Raw genomic sequence first — 17,899 nt, forward strand, 5'->3', positions numbered from 1 at the left:
TAATGGGATTTGCAAAATTTGGGTATCGGGTAGACAGTTCTGTTTCCGAGGCATTTTGACAAGAGCTCTAAATGAAATGCCTGCAGTGAATTTGAATACATTGTGATTCAGCTAAAGGGTTGCTGTACATTTTTCTGTTGTCATGGCATATCAAGGAAGTTGATGGATAAAGGGACATACTAATGAGAGTCTAAGTGACAATACGAAATGAAATCTACAGTCTCTAAGCGAGTTCTTTTCTAAGACATTGGGAAGGCATTTATTCCTATCATTGCTGATTATGAGGACCACTAAGCTTTTTTAAGAGGTAGATGAACTTGTACAGATCCTGCCTTTTTGACCATATGTATGCAAATATTGGGAAGAAAAGTGATGAGAGATCATTTGGGAAGTGTAAAAAGGGAGAAAATACATATCTTGATTGTTGTAATAAAGTATAAAGTAATCTTTGATAAGTCTGTGCTGAAAAGGATAATGCATGATTCCACACATGCTAAGCATGCCTTCATTTAAACAGACTCAGAATGTTCCCCAGAGGGCTCCACCAGGCAGTGGAAAATAAATAAAATAAACAGCTACATCCCAAATAGGAGTTATATGTAGTCCTAAATCCTGCCTTAGCAACAATAGCATTTGTCTCAAAGGATTACACTAGAATCTCTCAGCATCTCAGATGTACAGGGAGGAAATCCACGTAGAAACTCAATACCTGAGCATAAAGCAATTGGAGGTTTAAAGAAAAAGCACACCATGAAGACTGGTTACTGCAAACTCTTATAGCCCCATATAAGCAAGAAACTATTCCATTTGAACAGCCCCTTTATAAAAAAACAGCAAAACTCTTTTTCTATTACTTTACTTTTTAATGCATCGCGTCTATCATGTGAGAATGTTTGGCAGCTCTAACTAAACTCAAGAGCTCTGGAAAAAGATAATACTAGTAATAATAATTTAGGTTATAAAAGGCAGTAACATTGCATTTGAAATGTGTATCTTCACATTAAAAAGAAAATAAGTTTTCTAACCTTAATTTTGCACATAAAATATCTGTCTATGGTTAAATGTTCCTCAAAACCTTTTCCAGATTGTTAAAGAAGTCATCATGCTATAACTTGAGCTATTTAATCTCATTTATTTTCTCTTTATGTGGCAACCACTAGCTGTTCCTACTTTCTCATTACCAGACCTTTCACAATTATTGCCAGAAAGCATATCCATTTCACTGCTCTGTTGTAATTTTGCTACTTCTTCCTTTATTATACTGCTTGATCTCATTCTTATTCTTGTAGAATTCAGACAGTTAATCTGTATCTTTTAGGTAGCCTGTTAACCGACAGATGACATTTTTCTCCCAACTCCATCTATACTTCAATGCCTATGCATTTAGGCCCCCAAATGCCATCTCTTGGTCACTAAAAATCCTATGCTTGTCACTTCTACAATAATTTAATCCCAAAGTATCCTAATTAATGGATTTTCTATATTTTCTCACATATTTTTCAAAAGCCAAGTCTCAAATTATAAGTTCCTGGCATGAAAAGATACTAAAAACCTAGCATTAACTGAATTTAAAAAGTCCATAAGCCGTTAAAGGATTATGGAGCATGTTACCTTATTTTTATTAAAAGAAAAGAAAGGAATACGTGCACAGAAACACAACACTAAAGAAATACATCGGCCAGGGGCCGGGCGCGGTGGCTCAAGCCTGTAATCCCAGCACTTTGGGAGGCTGAGACGGGCGGATCACGAGGTCAGGAGATCGAGACCATCCTGGCTAACACGGTGAAACCCCCTCTCTACTAAAAAAAAAAAAATACAAAAAAATTAGCTGGGCGAGATGGCGGGCGCCTGTAGTCCCAGCTACTTGGGAGGCTGAGGCGAGAGAATGGCGCAAACCCGGGAGGCGGAGCTTGCAGTGAGCTGAGATCCGGCCACTGCACTCCAGCCTGGGCGACAGAGTGAGACTCCGTCTCAAAAAAAAAAAAAAAAAATATATATATATATATGTATATATATATCGGCCAGGCGTGGTGGCTCACACCTGTAATCCCAGCAGTTTGGGAGGCAGAGGAAGGCGGATAACCTGAGGTCAGGAGGTCGAGACCAACCTGGCCATCATGGGGAAACCCTGTTTTACTAAAAATATAAAAATTAGCCAGGCATGTGGCACACACCTGTTGTCCCAGCTACTCCGGAGACTGAGACAGAAGAACTTGAACCCTAGGAGGCAGAGGTTGCAGTGAGCCGAGATAATGCCACTACACTCTCAACTGGACGACAGAGCAAGACTCTGCCTCAGAAAAGGAAAAAAAAATCAATTCATTCACTGATTATCTCTTAGAAGTGAGATTTTAGAGAATTTTCAATTTTTATATACCTTATTGCTATACTTTTTCTCTACTTGTCAGTGTGCACTAGTTTTATTATAAGAAAAAAGACTTTTTTCTATTGACAAAAAAAGTGCTTTAACGACAGTAAATCCATATAACATATATGTCATATGTATTTAATGGTTGTAAACATTTAGCACAGATCATGTGTAAGACATAAGAGTCACAGAAGAAAATGAAATATAGGATTCAAAACTTAAGATGCTTGGGATTAATCTGGACAATGCAATAAATAATTCAAAACGACATTAAACCCTACTTGTTTATTTACTTTAAAAAACCAAGAGTTTTTTATACTCAGTATCAGGAACTCTTCTTGGCATGGAGACACCCCGTGAACCCCATCAACTATTTTTCAGCCAACATCCTAGTGGAAGAGAAAAACTGCCTGCCAACAAATAAGCAAGTTACCCAGCAATGATAAGTGTAATGGATGGACATGATGAAGTGTAAGAGGAGACACGGTGACAGAGAAGTGATATTCGAGTTAGGGTTTTCACGGCGTGTCCAGAATTGGTGGGTTCTTGGTCTCCCTGACTTCAAGAATGAAGCCGCTGACCCTCACAGTGTGTGTTACAGTTCATAAAGGCAGCGGGGATGCAAAGAATTAGCAGTAGCAATATTAATTGTAAAACAGCAAAAGAACAAACCTTCCACAGCACAGACAGGGACCTCAGTGGGTTGCCGCTGGCTAGCTTGGGCAGCCTGCTTTTATTCTCTTATCTGGCCTCACCCACATCCTGTTGATTGGTCCATTTTACAGAGAGCTGATTGGTCCGTTTTACAGAGAGCTGATTGGTCCGTTTTGACAGAGCGCTGATACAATCCCTGAGCTAGACACAGAGTGCTGATTGGTGCATTTACAATCCTCTAGCTAGACATAAAAGTTCTCCAAGTCCCCACTAGATTAGCTAGACACAGAGCACTAACTGGTGCCTTTACAATACTTTAGCTAGACACAGAATGCTAGACAGAAAAGTTCTCCAAGTCCCCACTAGGTTAGCTAGATACAGAGTACTGATTGGTGTATTTACAAACCTTGAGCTAAACACAGAGTACTGATTGGTGTATTTACAAACCTTGAGCTAGACACAGAATGCCGATTGGTACGTTTACAATCCTTTAGCTAGACACAGTGTGCTAGACAGAAAAGTTCTCCAAGTCCCCAGGATCCCAGCTGGCTTCACCTAGTAGATCCCACACAGGGGATGTAGGAGTGCACTTGCACTCCTCAGGCCTTGGGCAGTGGATGGGACCAGGCGCCGCAGAGCAGGGGGCGGCGCCTGTCCGGAAGGCTTAGGCCCCCTAGGAGCCCACTGCGGAGGGGGACTCCGACAGCAGGGGCTCGGTTATGGCGGGCTGCAGGTCCCAAGCCCTGCCCCGCCGGGAGGCAACTGAGGCCTGGCAGGAATTCAAGCGCAGCTCTGGCAGGCCAGCACTGCTGGGGGACCTGGCGCACCCTGGCCCGGGTGCTGGCCCCGGTGCTAAACCCCTCACTGCCCCGCGGCGGCGGCGCCAGCCAAGGCTGCTCAGAGTGCAGAGCCCGCCCAGTCGACGCCCACCCGGAAATCGCGCTGGTCCGCGAGGGCCCCGGTTGCCGCCTGCGCCTCTCCCTGCGCACCTCCTCGCAAGCAGAGGGAGCCGGCTCCGGCCTCGGCCATCCCAGAGACGGGCTCCCACAGTGCCGTGGCTGGCTAAAGGGCCCTTCAAGCGCTGCCAGAGTGGACGCCGAGGCCCAGGAGGCACATAGAGCGAGGGCCACTAGCACGTTGTCACCTCTCAATGGGAGGATTCTCCAAGAAGGTGAGATTTTTGCAGAGGGGTATGTGACGTGAGAGAGCAGCCAGGTGGTGCGTCAGGGAACAGCAGAGGAAGACACCAGTGCAAAAGCCCTGAGGCTGAACATGTGAGTGGCATTCAAAGTACCCCAGAACCCGTGTGGCTGCAGGACAGACAAAAATCAAGAGGTGATGTGGTGGGAAATGATGTCAGAGAGATGAAGTGAAGTGGGAGACACATCATGTAGGGCCTTATGGGTCCAGGGAAGAATTTTGATTCTTATAACAATTATTACCAGAATCTATAGGAAGGTTTAGGGAAACAGAATGAAATGAAATCTTATTATAAAAGAATCATTATTCTGGCTCTCCTACAAAGAGTATTGTTGGAGAATAAGAAGTGAGAAAGGTAACCTGATTGTTGAGAGGTGATAGTTTAGGTAAGTATTTGATAAGGCACGTGAGCAAAATCTAGCTCATTACTTGAGAGCTTAGAATGATTTTTTACATTTTGTAATGATTCTCCTATAAATGGTTATAGAAGTACCTACATAATAGTTCTGATGTAGCCTCTTGGCTGGCAAAGCTTAACTGTTTACTGTCTAACTTTTAAAGAAAAAGTCTGTCAACCTCTGGCCTAGGCAATGATGTTAGACCCTAGGCCTCTGCTGTTTGATCATTTATTATTCCTTCATGCAACTTTTTATTCTGGAGAAGAAAGAGAGAGAAATGATGATTGCCAGTCGGAATGAAGGACAAAACAAGAAAAATAAACATATAGTTGGATTCAGGATATATTTTAAAGGCCAAGTGACAAGATTTGCTTAGGGATCAGACACAGTATGTGAAAAAGAGGAGTAAAAAATGACTCCAGGAGTTTTTGTCTGAGCAACTGAGTGGATGATGGAGCCCATTACTGAGCTGGTGATGAATGGGAAGGAAAAAGTTGGGCCAGGGTAGGGGGAAATGAGGTTATGTTGTTTTGGACATGGTAATTTCAGGATTCCTAATAGATTTCCAAATAGAGATGTCTAACGAATGTAAAAAATGTGTTGTCGATAACATGTAATAAAGAATTTCAGAAGATGGCTATGGGTTTAGGGTCTGGTATAGGGTGAGGTTCTCATATGAATTATACTAGTAATCATAACAAAGATGATAATATTAATTATCATAATAATGTCCCAATCTATTTTAAGCACTGTGTGAGGTAGCTGTCAGACACCAGCAAGCACCCAGCAGACCTCTACCACAAGGAGCATAACTGAGGAAGGGCCCCAGCTGCCTCGCTCTGCGATCTGTTACCCTCTTTGCACTAGGGCCAGGTCTCCCACGGACAACTCCCAGTGGAGGTGGGAGCATGGCAGGGATTCCAAGGCAGGAAGGACTCCTCTGATGGTTGATTATTGCTCCAGGACTCCCCTTCGGCCTTGCTGAAACTTCTTTATATTGCATGGCAATTCAGGACACTTGTACCCAATCTTCCTTTCCTCCTCGCTTTCCTTGGAGTCAGGCTTGCTTCCTGATGGCTCTGTTCTTCTAGACTTCCATAAGTCCCTTCCATTGTCCTTCACATGGACATTTCCCCTATGTAAACTCTTACAAGTTTAATCCCATTTTCATATCCACTTCAGATACCCAAATGAAACACAGCAGCTGAACTACAATGTCTCACTAAATCCCACTTAAGACCATTAAAGCATCTCTCTAAAAATAGTTGTTTTGTTATTCCTATATCACTAATCAGGAAACTAAGGATTGGAAATGTTAAGTGATTATCATAGTTTTCAGCCTTTATTTAACAAGTTATTATTAAATGCCTACTATTGTCAAAATCAGGTGATAGGACTGAATCAAGACTTAACTATGTGGCTTTCTAACTGTAAAGTGTGTATGTCAACCAATACATTGCAGTAGTGGTTCTCAACCTGAGGCAATTTTTTCAGAGAATATTTACTTAATAATGTCTGGAGACAATGCCGGATGTTATAACGGGTTGGAGCGTGCTACTGGCATCTACTGGGTAGAGATCAAGGATGCTGCTAAATATCCTGCAAAGCAAAACAAAACCCCAACAACCAGGGAGTATCCAGCATCAAATATCAGTAGTGCAGAGGCCAGGAAACACTGCATTACAGCAATAGAATTTCACTGAACTAGAAAAGGAGGCAGATTCCCAGATATAAATAAGTAACAGAAGAATCAGGACCATCAGGTATAAAAGTAAAAATAAATAAATATGGTCTCCAAGGGAGAGGAAGGGAAGATTCGGATATTCCTAAATAAGAAAGGAGTCAAAATCATTGCAATACATATTTATTAAATGCCTACTGTGGAAAAAAAAAAAAAAAAAAGCTCTCAAAATCTGAAAGGCCAGGGAGAATGGAAGCCAGGAAAAAGAGCTGGTTTGTACTAATGTTACAAAAACTGGCTTTTTCTGAACAAATACAATTTCAGCATTACCTAAAAAATGGAAAACAAAAATAAAAGGCATGCATGTATGCAATATATACAGACACACATGCACATGTACATACATATATTGTATGTGCTTAGTTATATTCCAGGCATCTATGCTGAGCAGTTTTGACACATCTATGTTATTTCTGCCCTCACTTTAAATTTCGGAAAACTGAGGCTTAGATCTAAAAGTAGTTGAATTCCAGTAGAACCTAGAGCCAGAACCCAGAACCCTGTGCTCTAAAACTCTATTCTAGAATGCCTGTGAGCAATGGAAATAAGTGAATTGTTTAGTAAAAACATTCTTCAAATTTTAAGAGAGTTGATACTAATAATTTGGTACACAATCCTAGGAAGCTTTTGTATGTGAATGCAGAGTTGAATGAACACAAACAAACAGAAAACTCCCAGCAATTTTACTTCTTTTGGCAGGTATGTGTGTTGTATTGTGTGTATATATATATATTACATATAAATAATAATATGCTATGATTTGAGACATGGTGCAAAGTATGGGAAGTAACATTATGCCAACAAAATTTACTTTGTTGTGACCCAAAGATATCTGTACTGGGGAGTACAAATTGACAATTATTCTCATTTCCATTTGCAGATATCAATTGGTTAACAGTTTCACGTTTAGTCTATTACTTTTGCAAATAGATGCTTTTTTTGAATGAATCAATGCTAAAAGTTTTCATGAACATCACTTTCTACAGAAGATAGTTTCCCTAGAGGGTTCTAAAACTCTACTTTTTAGAATAATAAACAATGGCTTTGTCATGTCTTATAGTAGTGTTTATATAGTATTTCCATTGGAGAGTGAACATCATAGTCATCAATACAAAAATTTGCAAGAAGTTTCCTAGAGAACTCATAAACCGTTTGACAAAAATCAGTGTCAAGTCAGGAGAGAAATATTCTGATCATTTCTTTTTAGGTGTGTTTCCTTTATTATACTAGATACTTAATTCCCTTGCATGAGTTTTTTTGGATGATATGCAATTGGATTCCCATCCACATCCCTTAGAAGATATACTGCTTAGGACCATGCAGTTTAGACATATGTTATAATATTTTTTCAGATTATATTTTCTGTTCCAGAGAAGTAAAGAAATGAAGACCAGCAGGTTACATACAAGACAGAAAAGATCTGATGAAAATTCTACTATGGACTGTTTATTTAGAAATAGGTTGGCTGGATAATGCTAATACTTATCACCATGGCTAAAATTTATTAAACACTCTCTCTGCTATGCATTTCAACATACATCCCTAAGAGATTGGTACTACATTTTCCATTTTAAATATACAGAAAAAGATAATGATAAGGTTAAGTAACCTGTTCAGCTAGTAATTGGCGGAGCTAGATTACAAACCCAGGTGATCTTATTCCAGATCGGAAGATCTGGACGAAAAGAATTGGAAATGAGTCTGTCCTTTGTCTACTACAAGTCTCACTGAATATCATATGGGGATGATAAGTTAATAAACAAGTAGGCGAAATTATACTTATGTTATGAACCATGTGTAATTAAGGATTCAGTAGACTGGACTGTCGCTTACATGATTAGAAATTTGAGGGAACAATTAGGTTTACGCCCTTGGGACTAAGAATCTTCCATTATAAAACAGAATGGACTAGATTATGTAATCTCTAAAGTACTTTGTCACTTGCTCAAAAATACTCCAAAGGACTCTGGAGGCCAAGGTGGGAGGATTACTTGAGGCCAGGCGTTGGAAACCATGTCTCTAAAAACATTAGCTGGGCATGGTGGCTTGTGCATGTAGCCCCAGATTATGTAAACTCCAAAGTTCTTTCTTGCTAGCTCACAAAATATTTCAAAGGACTCAGGAGGCTGAGGCAGAAGGATTGCCTGAGCCCGGGGTTCAAGGCTTCAGTGAACTATGATTGTGCCACTGCACTCCAGCCTAGGCATCAGAACAAGGCCCTATCTCTGGAAAAAACAAACAAACAAACAAAACATGCCAGAGCAAAATGTCTTAGTGTTCAATCATTCTTTACACCTGTTTTATTTATTTTTAATTTTTATTTTTTGTGGATACATAGTTAAGTGTTTATGTTTATGGGGTATATGGGATATTTCAATAAAGGCATACGATGTGTAATAATCACATCAGGGTAAATGGGGTATCCGTCACCTCAAGCATTTATCCTTTGTGTTTCAAACAATCCAGTTATACTCTTGTAGTTATTTTTAAATGTACAATTACATTATTCTTTATGCCTGTTTAAGATGCATTCTGAATGCATAGGACTAAAGTCATTCTTTGATACAGCATTGTGAAACAGGAACTATAAAGAGTTGCTCTTATAGATGGAATGTCCTTCTGTGTTCTCTGTTTAGAAGCACAGGAATAAAAATTTGGAATCTCTTCTGTTTGGATCTCACATGGTAGACCCAATGCCAAAAGGATAAATTAAATATTACTTAGTAGAGGGCAAGGACAATATAGATAATTTATTCTGGTACAAACAGTCTTTACTTCTCTTTCATGAAGTGGGCAAAGAGATGAGTGTCACAGAACATGAATGGGTACAGCTACAGCAAAAGGTCAGATTTATCTGTGAGAGAATCTTCCATGTGTTGGGCACCAGTGGAGCCACATTTTTATAAATGGAACCATGCAAATTTAAAATAGTGAGCAACTTAAATATATCAAAATACTCTCACTTTATATATACCATTTGAATTTTAAAAATTCTCTCAAGCAAAAATATAGTTAGAATTTTAGAATTTTATCGTTTGAAAACTGGTGAGTCATGTCCACTGGAAGCTAGCTGGCTTTACCCTTCACGTGGTGAACCCACTATAGCTGGTCAAAATAAATAACCAGCAAAATTATGGAGATGGCAAAAAGATCATTGGTTGCCAAGGGTTTGGGGGAGGAAGGGATGAATAGGTGGAGCACTGAGGATTTTTGGGGCAACGAAATTACTCTGTGTAATACTACAACAGTGAATTTATGTCATTATACATTTGTCCAAACTTATAGAATGAATAACGCCAAGGGTGAACCCTAATGTAAACTATGGACTCTGGTGATAATGATATTATCAACGTAGGTTTATTAATTGTAACAAAGGCACCACTCTGGGCGGTGGGTGGGGGGGGTGTTGATAGTGGGGGAGAGTATGCATGTGTACCAGCAGAGTATATATGGGAAATCTCTGTACCTTTATTTCAATTTTACTCTGAACCTAAAATTGTTCTAAAAAATAAAGTCTTAAAAAATACCCATCTTGTTACCCCATGATTGGTTCTGATTTGACATTGCCCGACCACATCCCCCTTTCATAAAGTAACAGTCTTATGTCTCATTGAATCACAACAGGAGCCTCTGACCATGTCTAGGCATTTTGCTATAAATATAACATGACATTGTTTCCACGTAAGAGTAAAAATATTAGAGTCTGTAAAGAAAAATGTGTTTGAACTTGTATAGGATGTCATGAAGTTTAAGTGCGTAGATATTAACAGGCAGAACTGTTTCTTTTGAGGCTTCAATGAAACCTTATTTAGCTTTCAAATAAGTACCTCAAAAGCCAAAAATCTTACAGATGAAAAATGAGCTACGATGTGGATTATTTTTTAGTCATAATGGTGAAGAAGCGTGTTCATGATCACATAAAAGTGTTGGTAAGAAAGAAATTCTGTAACAAAATTAATATATAGTTCAATCTATTAGAAACTATTCTTTGAAGGATGTCATTTATCAAAGTACAGATGCTGCTCTAAAAACTACATTGGCCTTTAAACATCACTAATTAAAAAGGAAGTAGAGCTTTAATTTGCCATTTTTTTATCTTCAATACTATTGACATCAAAAAAATCATTCAGAATGCTCATAAAAATTGCTTTCCATGTTTCTTATGACTAAAAAGATTTTTTCAGAAATGAATTAATCCTCATTCCCTGACACATTTGCCAGCGTTCTGAGATGAAAAGAAAAAAACATTATTATGCACCCTTCCTGAGAGAGCAGTAGAGGCAAGAGCTGAGTCCAAAATTGTTCATTTCTGCTTAAATCTTTCTTGAAATCTTTTCTGTGGCTGTGATGTGCAAGAAATAGGTGGAGAATTTTTATCTCCACCCCCTCAAGTAACATAAATCATCTGCTCCCCCTTTTACAAACATGAAAGAGGAAAACTGTCCATGATGATTTGCAGAGAGTAGGTGTGTGTGAGATCTGCTATTTCCATGGCTGGTTCAGAAGCTGATGTCACGATTACTTCCTACACAGCAGTATGGGAAACCACATTAGCAGCAGGAATCCCAGTTGGCGGAATTGCCAATTGTACCTGATAAATAGACAGTTATTTGGAGGAGGAATCCTCTGGACACCTTAGAGAAGTCAACGTTTCATTTAGAAATTAGAAGCTCCTAGAATGGGATGATGTATTTCAAAATCTTTAAGTACAGTGTGGTACAACAATAAATGTTGATTTTTATAATGTTTGTCATCATCATTATTACATTACTATAGCTGTATGCAAGTCTTTCAATAGACACATAAATGTTTGTCCAAAAGCAAGGGTTTTGGTGATCAGGAATGAAACTTAATATAAAAATTAAATTAAATTGAACTTCTTAGAAATTGCCTTGAGAAAACCTGGGGTAGGAAATAAGGAGTTGAAACTAGACTGGAAGATAATCTTGGATTCTGAGGGGACCCAAGGTGATTGGGAGCATGACTTTGGCAGAAAGTCATTTTAACATTATGGCATTGAGACGTAAATGCCCACCTGAAATAGCTGATAATATGGGGACTGAAGTACTTGTGTTAGTGTGACGGCAGCAGGGTCACTGGATTGAACAACTCCAGGGGGCACCATTCATCCATTCCTTTATTCCAGGAAGTGTTATGGAATACAGAGTATTACACAGAAGCAGCAATTTGGAAAGACCATCTTGAGCGATTCTTTATACAAACAGAACCCTGGTCTATAAAGGTACACATTGAGGTCAGTGTCACCCTGTCCATGCTCTCATCACACTTCTGTGTAGATATCTTCTCCCTTTTTGTATTGTGTTAAAGCATCAGAATGCATCTTCCAAGGTGCTAAGCTCTCTTTACCCCTGCAGAGGCTTATTGTTTCTCCTGAGAAACTTGGCTGGTTATCGTGATGCAGCCAATTGATCTCTTGTAATAATAAATGCCCACTAAATTCAATTGCCAGGTTATCATTTATGTATTTCAGTTCCTGCTCCATGGTTCTCTTGGAGGTCCAGAACTGAGCAAGACCTGAACTTGGTAGTTACCCATGTTCCAAATATAGCGTCTTTCAAATTTTGTCTTGACTGAACATTCCTTTGTTCAAAAAAATACTTACAGAGATGTCCAGTAAATGAAATAGAGAAGCTGTGAATGCTGACTTTGGGAGCCTTTCCTGCTCATTGTCAACACCCACCTGTTGACTTCACTTGTTCCATAGCAGCCACTGCGGGAATTCCATTGACTTCTAGAGCTCTTCCATACGCAGTGCTAATAACACTACTTAAATACTTAAATAAAATCTATTTCATTGTCTTTAACTGAATTTCTGGGGGTCTATTACCAACATTATTTGGAAATGTTCCCTTCTCCACTCTAGAAATTAGCTGTGTTTCTAACTGGTAATTTAAAACTAGCACTCCATCTCCATCAACTTAGAAAATTAAATAAATTATTTAAAAAAATAAAATTAGCCCTGCAACATTTATCTGTACCTATAGAGCTGTTTTATTCAGGAGTCCTTTGGTTGCAGAAAACCCAACTCATTCTGACCTAAAGGCATTCTGTTGACTTAGAGGTAGCTGTACATTGAAAGGCTTAAAGGTAGCACTGGATTCAAGCACAGTTTCCCTTCAGAGGGAAGAGAATATGCGAGATTCGATTTCTCTTTCTCACTATTTTCCTGTTATTCACCTCAATTTATCTGATATTGGGTTTATTTATGGGCAGGCTTTCTTCATGTGGTAGTCCCTGAGAAGTCTTTCCTGTAATTTTCTTTCCAAGTAACACCAACAGAATTTTTGGAACTATGATTCATTCAACCAGTTGTTTTTTAATTAATAGACTTTATTTTTAGAGCCCTTTTAGGTTTTTTGAAAAATTGAGCAGTGAATACTGACAGCTCCCAAAGATTCTCAACCCCTCCATACACAGTTTTCCCTATTAATATCTTGCACTGATGTGGTACATTTGTTACAACTGATGAACCAGTATTGATATAGCATGATAAACTAAAGTCCATAGTTTATGTTAGAGCTCACCTTCTGTGTTGTAGAGTTTGTATGTGTTTTGACAAATATGTAATATCATTTATTCACCATTACAGTATCATACAGAATATTGTTCCAAAATTTCTGTGCTCCACCTATTCAGCATTTCCTCCCTCCTGCCAAAGTCCTGGCCACTAGTGATGTTTTTACTGTCTCTTGAGTTTTCCTTTTCCCTGAATGTCATATAGTTGGAATCATACAGTGTGTCATCTTTACAGATTGGCTTCTTTCACCTAGCAATAGGTACTTAAAGTTCTTTTCCGTGTGGCTTGAGGGCTTGCTTGCTTGTTTTTATCATTGTTATTACACTGGTATTATTTTGTTGCATGGATATACCACAGTTTGTTTTTTCATTTACCTATTGAAGGATATCCTGAATGCTTCCAAGTTTGGGCAATTATGAATAAAGTCACTGGAAATGCTTGTGTGCAGGTTTGTGTGGACATACGTTTTCAAATCGTTTGGAGAAGTACCAACAAGAGTAATTGCTGGATCATATGGTAATACTATGTTTAGCTTCTTAAGGATCTGCAAGACTGTCGCCAAAAATGGCCATACCTTTTTTCATTTCTATTTAAATGAATGAGTTGCTGTTATTTCACATCCTGGCCAGCACTTGTCCTTGTCAGTGTTTGGGATTGTACTGTTCTAATAAGTGTGTAGTGGTATCTCATTGTTGTTTTAATTTGCAATACCCTATTGAGACTGGACTAGTTTTAGTTGATGTCCATTCTTGAATCAAGCTCTGTAGTCTAGGGGATGGAATATAGTGATCAGTCAGGTATGCATCTTGGGCTTTTTATTTAAGCCCAGGCAACAAGGATAGTTTGTGATTTACAGATAACAAATTCACAACTGAAAAGTGATTCACAGTTAGGAAATACAATTGGATGCCATACTGATAATACATCAGCAATTCACAAGATAAATACATAAACAAAACCTTCTGACAAAATGTAAATATCAGAGTGTTCATATTTACATCATTCTCAGGTGAAAAACACATGATGTCTTTCAAGGGTCAAGGAAGGAGGTGGTGTACATATGAAGTATGGAAGTTGCAACAAGTGACAGTGGGAAGGCTGGGCTCAATTTCAACAGTTTTTTAAAAAGTAGAATAAAACCCATTTGTTTTCAATAGTAATTCTTCATTGTACATATTGATTCATAAGTATGTATAACTTCTTTCTGTATAAAACATATCACTCAGTGTAAATGAAATAAACAATCCACTAGAGGTCTTTTACAATTTAAATTAGCTATTATTCAATGTAATTACTAGTCTGAACGTTTTGAAGTTTTTCAAAATAAGAACTGTCGAGGTTGTTTATTCTACAAGATAGTTCATTGCACAATTATGAATAATCAGCAACAACTCTGTGAGTTGATGATCGTAGGGTATATTTTAGTTGAGAACATATTTTTGGCAAGGAATACACAATGCCTATTAATTAAATCAAAGATATATTTTATATATGCTGATTCAATAAATGTTCTTTTCAAATGAATACGTTGGCCAAGTAATAGGTGGTCACTCTAAATGCAATTGGTGAATTTGAATCTGACAGCAGGAAAGGGTTAAATGTTCGTAAATATAGGCACAAATTATTGATGTTATTCGGGGAGAGAAGAAGAGAGTTGGCGTAAACGTTTCACAGTTTTATAACAGTATTTGTCCAATGATTGATTTAATCTTGTGATTGATCATTAGGAAAAGTGTAAACCATATGGCAACTGACATTTATAAATGTGCTTTTATCAGTCAGTTTTATCCATTCAAAATAGCAATTTAAAGATTCAACACTTTGTAAGTATATCAACACAGTATTCTGGAGAATGTATTGAGTAATAGTGTTGGAAAGATTCTGTGTAGAATCTTTATAGAATCATTAAAGAATAGTATTGGAAAATAATTTTAACTGGTGATAGACAATATTTACTTCATTCAAAAGCCTGTGTTTATTTCATCCAAAGTTCTGATAATGTCAGAAGTTACTGATTTCTGGAAATGCACTGGAAATATGTAGAAAATAAGAATAATTTACTTCATTCTTAGAGGATATGAATTTTAAATACCATGTGAAAAAACAGATCTGAGCTAAATCGAATGGCCACGAAGTGAATGGGTTTGCTAAAGAGAGGAAAATCCTGAATATTTATACAAATTTCATCAATCTCTGCCTTTGTTTTCTAATTTCTATACATTAGAAAGCAAAGGCAGAGATTGATGGAATTTGTATAAATATTTAGTTTTCTAATGTATTACATTTATAGAATTTTAGAAAGTAACTTATTTAGCCACCAATCCCACTAAAACTAGCAATAGTAGCTACAGGTTTAATCAGTTGGCCTTTGTGTTTAAAATGAGGCAAATTATTTTTGCCACCATAGCAGCAAATATGAGACAAAGCAAAACGTTCTCTGATTCTAAATTGGAGAACTTGGTTAGAAGTTAATTCCTGTTTATCAGATGACTTAGGATATCATTTAACTATGATTTAAGCTATCATTTAACTGTCAACCTTTAATAATGTGATGACAAACTGCATTTTCACTTTGATAACAATTGCTGTTGTCATAATCATCTTCATCATCCACATTTGATTTCCATGATGCTTTAAAATAGTCAAGTGAAGCCCAAGAGAAGCCCAAGAGAAGTATATCAAACATGGTGCCATATTTTGGTCAAAAATTGTTTTTGGGTCTGAATTTACAGAAGGAGAAATAAGAGAATTTGGATTGAAATAAATAGTTTTGTAGAGGTAATCTATTAAATATGTATTAATATACCAGAATGGTTCATATGGATCATTATGTTTTCTAGAGATAGAGCACTTGAATGAAGGTATAAAAATATGGCTTAGTCATTAAATAATTTCCCAAAACCTACTTAATCACTCTGGGACTTGTCTCAGCCATAGAACTAAGAGAACAAAGTCAAACTTAAGTCAACACGAGACACTTAGCTTACGTAGCTACCGTCTTTAAAAACATCTTTGAACTGTCTTAATGGAATATCACTTCACATTTTTCTGACATCTTTAACACGATTTTGGTTTCCAAAACAGTTGCCCACTCTCTACCCAACTCTTTCCACTCAACCTTGGGTTATGTAGCTTCCTGGCTTTTCATTCTTTATCTAGAATAAGATCAGAATTTTTTCCCAGGTGACTTATTTTAGTGGATTCCAACTGTGAAAACAAACACATACGAAAAGACATAGCAGATTTCATCTGAATATTCCTTTAGAATTTTGCCAATCATAAATGTTTGTAGAAAAGAGTGCTCTTAAAACTCTCCGTTAATATTTGCCCAAATTTGTTTATTCAGTTTTGTCCAGAAAGGAGGGAGTTGGTTATTTGAAGTGCAAATATAGGACTCAATATTTCATTTATTCAGAAGGGGGCACACTTGTGCTTTTAATAGCAGATGTATTCAGATTTGCTGGTATACAAAATTTATACATAAACTTGCCACAGATGACAGAACTACTTCTCATTACCATGGTTTTTTAAAAGGCTTAATCCTTCTTAAACAAGAAGAGTGACAGAATTCAATATGCAGTTTTCTTTTTAAAGAAGGTTTTGTTTTGTTTTTTTAAAGTTCCAGAGTCCTTTTAGGTTAAAAACTCTGCAATTTGTTCTAATAATTTTTCAGTGTGATTGAAACATGTCTATGATCATGGAAATAACATGTTTTTGACAGCTTCTAATACATTTTAGTTTGACCTCTGACGTTCAGCAATTTGATAGCCTTAAAAACATTTTCTCTGCTGGTTTTCATTAATAATGCGACATAATTTGTATGCCAAGATAACACTGACCCATTTGGAGAATAAAGACTTATGCAATAAGGTATCTTTCTACCAGTGGACTTAATTGTTCTTAGCCATAATTGTTTCTCCCAGGGACACAAGATTGTCTTTGCATGTTTGTCTAAGGAATTTACTCTAAAACCTTTGAAAATCATAGCCAGCTTCCACTACTTTGGCCTCAGTGCTATTATGCTCTAGACAATTCAAGTATTTGCTCAAAAATGATAAAACCTAAATGATTTAAAATATACGGTAATAACTCTGATAAATACAGAGGATACGAGTAGATAGAATACATATAAAATTAAATTTGCTTTGAGGTATTGTTAAAAGCTTATATGGGTTGTAACCTGTCTGACAATATATATGACAATGGGGGATATCTTTACTATATAAAGCACTTTTACAAATGATAATGAATATTTAAGATAATTCAGTAGAAAACATGCAGAGGTAAAAGATGGTCATTTGACAATTTCCAATATGGATGAATGGGAAATTACCATTATACTATATTCAGTGTATACAGGAAAACAGACCTAGTCTATATGGTTGAAGTAGTTCATATTTTTGTCCGTGTTCAATACTCATGTTGAATTGTAATTCCCAATTTTGGAGATGGAGCCTGGTGGGAGGTGGTTGGATCATAGGGGTGGATTTCTCATGAAGAGTTTAGCACCATCCCCTTGGTGCTGTTCTCATGATGATTAGTTCTCCTAAGACCTGTTTGTTTAAAAGTGTGTGGCACTGCCCCTGCCATTCTCTCTCACTCTGGCTCCCATTCTCACCATGTGATGAGCCTGCTCCCCATTTGCGTTCTGCCATAATTAGAAACCTCCTGAGGTCTCTCCAGAAGCAGATGCTGCTATGCTTCTGATACATCCTGCAAAACTGTGAGCCAATTAAACTTCTTTACTTATAATTTACCCAGTGTCTTATAGTTTCTCTAGAGCAATGCAAGGAAGTCCTAATACATTTTTTCAGTCTTCTGCCCTCACAAAGTTTTCAGGAGAGCAATGTTGATACAGATGTTAATTGATATTTCATTTTCAGATGATAACCATGCAATATGTATCACTGATTTCAGTGTACCCTTTGACTAAACATTCAACATCTTTCTCAAGGAAATGATCTGAGAAAGAGATAACTGTACAAAGATGTTTCTTGCCA

General features: G+C 37.5%; 1 long non-coding RNA gene across 2 annotated transcripts in view; it reads right to left on the reverse strand.

The window, feature by feature from the left end:
* LOC117083186 overlaps positions 1–17,899 on the reverse strand; it is a 173,042-nt gene that overhangs the window by 142,215 nt on the left and 12,928 nt on the right. For both annotated transcript variants that reach the window (XR_004436988.1, XR_004436989.1), the window contains exon 2: positions 16,018–16,106. This is a non-coding gene — a long non-coding RNA (uncharacterized LOC117083186). The remainder of the gene's footprint in view (positions 1–16,017; positions 16,107–17,899) is intronic.

This window comes from Trachypithecus francoisi, unplaced genomic scaffold, assembly GCF_009764315.1.
Source record: "Trachypithecus francoisi isolate TF-2019V2 unplaced genomic scaffold, Tfra_2.0 Lachesis_group0, whole genome shotgun sequence".
NCBI lineage: Eukaryota > Metazoa > Chordata > Mammalia > Primates > Cercopithecidae > Trachypithecus > Trachypithecus francoisi.